The 8469-nt window shown below is 43.6% G+C and overlaps 1 protein-coding gene across 1 annotated transcript in view; it reads right to left on the reverse strand.

Moving 5' to 3' along the window:
* Window positions 1-5936, reverse strand: part of PLCH1 (phospholipase C eta 1) — a 252056-nt gene extending 246120 nt beyond the window's left edge. The window contains exon 1 of the mRNA XM_040247343.1: window positions 5730-5936. The gene's annotated coding sequence lies outside the window, so the exon portion shown is untranslated. The remainder of the gene's footprint in view (window positions 1-5729) is intronic.
* Between the last annotated feature and the right edge of the window lie 2533 nt (window positions 5937-8469).

The following is an 8469-nucleotide window of genomic DNA, read 5'->3' on the forward strand; positions in this document are numbered from 1 at the left end:
AAAGAGTTGTTTGGCAAAAAGAAATAGAAAGTCTAGAGAACTAAATTACATGCAATCAAACAGCAAATCCACTCACTTAACTTCTGGTCCAGGATTTTGACCCCTGGAAAAAACAAATAGGTCTTCAAAGTTCCCACCAGAGGTTCCACTAGTGCTCCACAGAGACCTGTTTCAAGATCCAGTGGCTCCTTTAATTAAACTGAAGAGGGAAAGAAGAGGGAAGTAGGAAGCTGAATTCAAATGTTTGGTTCTTGTGCGCTAGCAACAAGGAAGCGAAGGCAGAGCGAAGGCAGATGAAAGAGAAACCATGATTGCCTTAGTTCAGTTAATCAGTAACTCACAAGTGAGAGCACCAAACTAGATCTTTCTGCCTTCCAGTGGCAACAGAATAGCTAATGCATGGGCACATGAATGGTTGGACAGGTTCTTAAGCCCCTTGCTAGATTCTGAAGATGGAGCCACAGAGAAAAGAGGCCTCTAGGAGGGTAAGACAGAGAGAAACAGAGGGAAACACAGAACACACCCCAGGGTCCTTTGCATTGCCTGAAGCGAGGCTGGGCTGAATTCCAAAGTGAAGTCCGGCATCTAGGCTTCCGAAATCCTCAACCTTTTCTTCTCCCCTGGAGCCAGAGATAACAGGGAGAAAAAGAAGGCCCAGGAGAGAAAGGGGTGCATTTAAGGCGAGGTGTGCTAATTAGGTCACTAGACCAGGCATCTGCTGGCAAGTCAAGGTTCAATTCCCAACTGTTTGAGGTGGACATCCCTGAGCCTCAGTTTCTTCCTGGGTACCTCTCAAAAACACTGTGAATCTGAAACCAGCTGAGTATAGTCTCAACACCATGGCCAGAGTAGTTTCAGGAGTATCAAAACTCCAGCTTTTGGTCAAAGTTTAGAAATTTTCAGCAACTGTCCGAGGTGATTCAGGTCTCCAATTTAAAAACATTACGGAAACATGCCATCTGATTCCATCCAGCTGTAAGTCATTATTTCAAGAAAAATAAGTGAGCAAAGCTTACACAAGATAAAAATCAACATCTAAGTCTTGGGATGCCAGAAAACACACATTAAAATCATGAGGGGTCCTCTTAGACCCAGCATAATTTGACAACAATCTCAAAGTGATAAGTGGGCCACTTTGATGTGGAAGAGCATTTGCACAAGAGAATCTAAACACCACTCACTTCTAAACAAATAGCAAACACAGTTTATAAACAAAGCCTTGAATGTTTTTCTGGAAACAGACCTGGATTTATAACCTCCTAAACACCATACAGGGAATGCAGCGTCTCCACTCACCAGAAAGCTTATCAGAGAAACTTCTAAATGTCTGTATTTTGGATGGCATGCTGAGTTTGAATGAAAACTCAGTATTTTTCATAATTTAGCCTTGCTTTTCTGAATGACAACATGACATAACAGAACATGGAGGCAGACAGACCTGGGTTCTAATTCCAAGACACTTTCATACTCACTTAGATTTGGGGCAAGAAACTAATCTCCAAGTCTCACTGTTTCATTAAGGAGTATGGGATAATAATTCCTGAATCTCTTTATGAATTTTAAAGTTGAACTAAAGTAAATGAACAGGCACATGATTGGACTATATCAATGTTCATTTCCTCCTTTTCTTCTAGAACTCCTTAAGATATTTATTGGATAATAACCAGAAACGCTGCTCTGCCTTACATTGTGTTCATCATGGCAGAATTCTTCAGGCCAAAATACATACTACAAAAGATCTCTTTCTTGTTTATACACATGAACCATACACATTCTCATGACATACATTTGCTTATAACCAAATATTTAAATCAGAAGGTGCCCACTGTCAATTCCACTCAGTGAAATTAGACTAAATCATAAAACACTCTTGATGTTTGACCGCTTCATAACTACAAGTTTATATGGTTACAAACACCAAAGTCCAGAGAAAGGATTTCATACCTGCCCTCCCTAGATTTCCTAGAAACAGCAGCATCATCAGTAAGCATAACATTTTCACCTCAGTTTTTTCATTTATTAGCTGTAGGACTTTAAGAAATCCTTTGGCAACTGTGGGCTCTGCCTTCCCAAGTCATATAATAAAAACAGTAGACGTATTTTTCTGCTCGGTAATATGACAGATCACGAGGCACAAGCATTTGGTTTAACGCATCGAAAATGCAGAACTTGATGAGACTTTAACTTTGCCACGAATGTTTTCTTAGCTGTCCCTTCTGTGTCCATCCTGCGCTCTTTTACTTTGAAGCACAGAAGACAGAGACCATGAGGATAACAACACAAAGCTGTGTAAACTTCTTCATGGCTTCTTAAAATGCACTTCTAATTCGGCACACCCTACCACAGCAGTCCTGGATTTCTCCTTAAACAAAAATGGTCACGGGTATCAAAGAAATGTGAGTGTCCACTGAACTGTGTCTAAATGATTTTCCTTGTGAGCAAAGCCAGCCTGGAATAAGCCCCTACTAGTGAGGAGAGAGAACACGCTTCCCAGGCCGAGGAGGCATTGTTCAAAGAAATGAGTTCTGCACCACTTGGGCCACAATTCACAGCTGAGTCTGATTTTCTGTAACAAAGACCAATAACCAAATGGCGATGCTCTTCAGCAAGCTTCTCTGAGCTGCTAATGTTGAGCAGACTCATGAGGATGAAGAAAAGGAGACTACAGTCTCCCTCATCTTCTGTGTCCCAAGAGTGACCAGAGGAAACGCTTGTCAACCTTGGTAATTATTATGCCAGAGGTTTGTCATGACTATAATGGATTTCAGTGGAGTCTAAATGCATGAAAAATGCCTAGAGAGAAATTATTCCAGTTCAAAAGTTAAAATGTTCACATGCCGTATTGTATTCCTTTTAAACTTCTACCATAATTTTATATCTTTTTTTTTCAGACAAATAATAGTCATGATCCTTCAAGCATGCAGACCAGAACTATTCTTAGAAGGGAGCTGCAGGAGGTTAATTATGTCATGAAACACAGAGCCAGAACAAAGGGCTACTGAATCACTCACCTTATCTTCATCTAAGAAACCTGAGAATTACAGGGTTTCTTTTTTCCTCCCAAACTCAAGAGCTGCACTTGCCAAGACTGCAGGTTTTATGGTTGAGACTGTATTACAAAAATGTAAAAAGATAGATGCACATAGTGTTTCTTACTGTATATATGACTCATCTAAAATGCTCAGAAACAAGGTTCAGGATATTTTTAATCAAAGTTTAAGCCTTTGTTTCGGAATCTAGATGTCTGATTGCTTGGCACTTATTTAAGCGCTCTCCTTAAGAGTGCCACAGATAGCATCTTTTCCCTGAAAACCTGAAACAGGATTAAAATTATTTCAGAAGTCACAATTCTTAGTTCATTGAGAACAGAAATCTAGGTTTACTTATCTTATATATCACTTTGTTGTATATCTTATATATAACTGGTTTTCAATAAATACTGTTGACTAAATGAAAAATTAAATAGGAAGGATTTAAGAGTTTTCCTAGTATATTATAGCACCCTAATATAAACCACCTTTATCATATTCTATTTCTGTAACTGTCTTTATAATTATTTAGAAGACTGATTCTAAAAATAAGTTTAATTGATGTTGATGATGTGGGGAAATGTATCAAACAGAAGCAATGACTGTGACAGCTTTTATGAATAATCTGGTGCAGCTATAAATCCTGGCTCTGCCCATCAACCTTCCCTCCCTTTGTCTCATCCCATGGCCTCTCCCCAGCCTTCCCCCAAGCACTCCCAGTCTCATTATCCCATGATCTGCTAAACTGCAGTTTACCTCCTGGAACCAGCAGAAACACATGTCACTGAGAATTAGGGAATTGGAGGCAGTTACAAGCCACCAAATAGGGTCACAAAGTATCTGAACCTGAAAATTAAGAGTTTTTATATTTTTAACGATAAAAAACTTAATTGGACACTTCTAAACGTTTGAGCCAGATGGATTGCATAATGTCTCGGCATTCATAATGAAAGGGATGCGAAAGAGAACTTTAACAGCATGTTATGTGTTAATCATCTGAAAAGTCATATTACCGTTGACTTCATTTGCTGATGGTGGAAGGATATTGTCTGAATACTGCCACTAATAAACATTTGCTATTCTTGAAGGCAAATTACTTAAAAATAGGATATAGCAAGACAGTGCTCATGTATTACTACACTTACGGTATTTTTTATGCCGCACTTTATCCCAGAAAGAGTAATTCCATTTTATACTTTTATTAGCAGTTAATTCTTACCAATGTTTATTTAATAGCAACTAAGTATACCAATCACGCTGCCAAATACTGATGTAACTTAAGATGTATACTACAAGAAGCTACAGCTCCTTCTACATAACCCTTAAGATGTGTACCCTTGCCAAATGCTAACCTATACGTAAACAAGTGAAACTCTTAAAGGGCAATGGAGTTGTCAAGACTCAATTTTAAGAAAAAGCGACTCTCAACAGAAAGCTTGAGGGATCTGACTGGTTCGTGTCAAAGTTTCTTGAAACATTCCCTGCAGATGATTAACCCCAGAAGTGATCAAAACGCCTGAGCAACTGGAAAAACAATCTCTTCTGGGAAAGCCTTTGTTTCTTTTCATTGCCATTTTACGTTGGTCCATTTCGGATCGCCTTTAGTTCTCATAAACAAGCCAAAAGGAGGACACAGGTGCTGCTAGTTTGTACACGCCCGCCTCTACACCTGCGGAAAAGCGGCACAGGTCTGTCCCCGTAACGCGCAAGAACACCTGACCGATTTTTTTTTTTTAACTGCTTAACTAGTAAGAATATTTTATTCGGGTCCATTTTCATGGGCTAAAAGAAAGGGGGGGAATCTCAAAACACCGTCCCAATAAGCAATTTCTCAGCTCTTCTTCCGTCGATGATCAAAGCGGTATTGCCCTAGGACGTGGGAGGGGGGGCCTTTAAAATTTTACCTGGTTATTGTTCTAATGCTGAAGTCCTAACGTCAAAATGAGATCATAAACTTATTCCGAGTTACAAATAACAAAGAAAAAGTCTGGGGGAGAGGGAGAGAGCGCCGCAGACGCTCAACAGGGAGCAGGGCTTGGGGCACGGGGGGTGGCTTTGCGGACTCGCGGCGCCGTCGCTATGGGAACCCCGCGCAAGCGCAGAGTGCGCGGCTGTGTGTCCGGGACTAGCCTCCAGTGCCCTGCCCCGCGCCGCTCGGGTGCCCCGGGTTTATTCCAGGAAAGGGCAATGGAGTAAATCCTCCCAGCATTGAGAGCACCCGGTCTTCTCTCAAAGGGTCCTGAGTGGGGTCACTGGGCGCAGGAAGAGCTCGTGAGACTCCAAATGTAATGGACACCGCACTCCCCTTGCTGGGAAAAGCGGACCTGCTCTTTGCGACGACTGCGGGTCAGACAGGCGGCCCGCCTAGAGGTGAAGCACCCTGCAGTGAGCGGTGCTTCACCCCTCACCATGCATAAACCCCCACTCACCACCACAAGAGACCTGAGAGTTAAATCCTGGCGCGGGCTCACACACCCATCCTTCTAAATTACGGGACCCCAAGACCAGTTGTGGTCCAGTTCTCCGCCAGGGGGTTTGAGGGATCCCCACTCGCACCACACCTCACTGTCCTAAAGAGCGTGTCCCGGCCGGAACTGCAGAGAGGGGAACTCGAGCCACCTGCTCACTTGCACACCTGGACCGCAGTACCAGTCCTCTTCTTTCGCGTCCGCCACCCCGACTCCCTCCCAGAGCACTGACCTGCTCAACTTTGGGTGCTCGAGAGATGGATTCCTGAGTCCTCCGAAGTGCTGGCTTGATGAGTTATTGGTCCCTGTGACTCCAACTCCAAAACCCTGTGGAGGAGTAGAAAAGCCCCCCAAAAGGACACGTCTGCACACTAGCCTGTAGATCCCCAGAGACGGGCAGGACAGAATGGGTCGCCGCCGCCACAACCTGCTTTCTCATTCAAATCCTCACACTCACTCCGGAGCCCCCTCCCTGCCAGTCCCGCAGCTCCCGCGGAAATCAGGAACTGGAGCCGCAGAGAGCGGACTGGAGCTGGCGCCGCCGCCAGAGGACCCAGCGACTGGGTGCGAGGGTCCGAGCGCTAGGCCGGGACCCCAAGGCTTACACCTCCTTGAGGGGTTCCCCGGCAGGCAAGGGTCAGGAGCACTGGAGATGAACTCTTTTTGTTGTTTTGTTTTCTCCCTCAAGTTTCAAAGGGTCCCAAACCTAGGGAAACCCCTCGATACTCAGTTCGGGGCTGAGATACTCAAGAACGTCCGCGGTGGGACAGTAAAGGAGTCTGGCGAAATGAAGCTGGGAAGGAAGGGAGCAGAAACTATGGGCAGTTTGCACCGAAGTAAAAACTGCCAGAAGTACATCTTAAGGAAAATTCCCACCTGCTCATCTTATCTCTCCTCTTGTTTTGTTGTTGTTGTTGTTGTTGTTTTACCATTCTAAGAAAACAGCATCTCTTATGCTGTTACAACCAAGAAAACCTGTTTTGAGCAAAATGGAGCTAAAACTGAGCGAGAGAGGGTAGTTAAGCCCACTTTTATTTCCCTGCCCCCTCTCCCAGGTGCTTCTCCTGAGTTAACATGCCAGTTATTCAATCAGATCAATTTAGTGGCAGGGGAACTCGAGCGGCCCACAAGCGGTGAATGAGAGCACAGGCCTGCGGCGGGAAGCAGTAGGCACTCCAGCGGTGCTAAAACTATGCAATCTACTGAGCATCCCGAGTGACTAGGTCGCTGCGGCTGCTGGAGCGCGCACCGAGGCGGTCGCGTGGTGATCCGGCGTCGGCATTCCGGGATTTGCATTTATCAGCCTTCATTCAACCTGCCCTATTGTTAGTTCAAAGCCTGGCTGGGAGGGACTGGGAGACGCGGCTCCTCACTCACCTTCAGTTTAAAATTCTCCACCAATAAGAAGGTCCTAGGAAAGCTGGCAGCTGGGGGTTGGCAGGGATTTTCTGGGCTTAGTGACAACATAAACTAAAGTCATTTTCTTTGTCAAGCGTGAATTTGCTCAGGAAGTTACAAATGAGCGCCAGAGCTCGGAGAACGGGGAACCTGGCTGCCGGTCAGCTTTGACGGACAGTTAGTGTGGGAGGGGGTGGTAGCACCGTGACCTCCCAGCGCAAGATCTAGGGTTTCGCCTTTTCATCCCACTTAGCCGATACCATAGAAACAACCCATTTGTATTATTCAATTCAACAGAGGCAATTACAATGTCACAGCAAAGCACCATGGGCAAGAAGAAACTTTATCCCAGAAGGCGATCCTGGACTCTCAGAAAAAAGGAAAAAGCCACCTGAATAGTTACTTGGATTTTTTTCCCTGCCGGGAGTAACAAGAAGAAATCAGTTTGGGGAAAGATATAGAAGGTCCTTTGGCTCCATAGAAAGACACTGTCCCAAATTTTCTGGCCCAGCTGCAAATTCTCAGCTTAGGAGAAATTAAGCAGGTCCTCCCCCCCCCCGGGTTACTTTTTGAAGAGTTGTTTGACTGTTAATCTCCCTGGTGATTAGGAAGCACCCTCCCCCAAGAAAAAGAAACGGGGAGAAAGATATTCAAGACAACCCCTCACACAACCCTAGAAGTTATCCATGTCCTCCCAACCTACTGTGTTTGCATCTGCAATTTTTCAGATAGGAAAAAGACAAATGGTGAAATAAATGCATAAAAATGTTCATAACAAGGGCACATGTTTGCTATGCATCCTTTATTTTGATAGTTTTAATCAATTACCATAATTTTGAGAACACTACTTTTTTAAATTATACAATATTTCAAACTTACCAAAAACAAGGCAAACAACCCAAATCATACTCTCATTCCTTCATCCCTTCATTTTTTAAATAAAGCATTCCAGATACAGCTAAAACCCCATCTCATGGCCCTTCTCCCTCCCTTTCTCCTCAAAGGCAATCATTCTGAAGTTGGTGTGAATCATACTTCATCATGGTCTTAAGTGTATATATCCATAAATCTTTTAATGTAGCTTTTCCCTCTGAGTCTTTCTTTCACCATTAATCAGAGAAAAATTACTAACTAAAACCAAGAAAATGTGGTTGTTATACTAAATTTTTAGAAGCAGGACAGAACTATTTTCCCCTGCTTGTGACAATCAAGGAGAACAATAACAAAGGGATTAGACAGTGGGTAGTAAACAGCCCCTCTAGGTTACACAAACCCTTCCATGGTTACCGAACAGTCCATAGGAAAACAAACCAAATAACATCCCATTCTTCCTTCACTGGTTACAAGGGAATTGGAGAAAATGGGACCTAGGTTAACACTTCTTTGAGCAGGTGAAACGTAAGTCCTAAATGGTAATAAAGTACATTTTTTGACTGGTCTCTTGGTCACGTAAGCTATAATCTTTTAGTAAGGATTTCCAAGCATAAGGAACTCCTGCTGGGAGCTCAATTCAAGGTTGAAATCAGCCTTGCTGAAAAATCTGGGGTTGAATTCTCCCTGCTTCCCCATACAGA

This window comes from Oryx dammah, unplaced genomic scaffold (assembly GCF_014754425.2).
Source record: "Oryx dammah isolate SB20612 unplaced genomic scaffold, SCBI_Odam_1.1 HiC_scaffold_2, whole genome shotgun sequence".
Classification (NCBI taxonomy): domain Eukaryota; kingdom Metazoa; phylum Chordata; class Mammalia; order Artiodactyla; family Bovidae; genus Oryx; species Oryx dammah.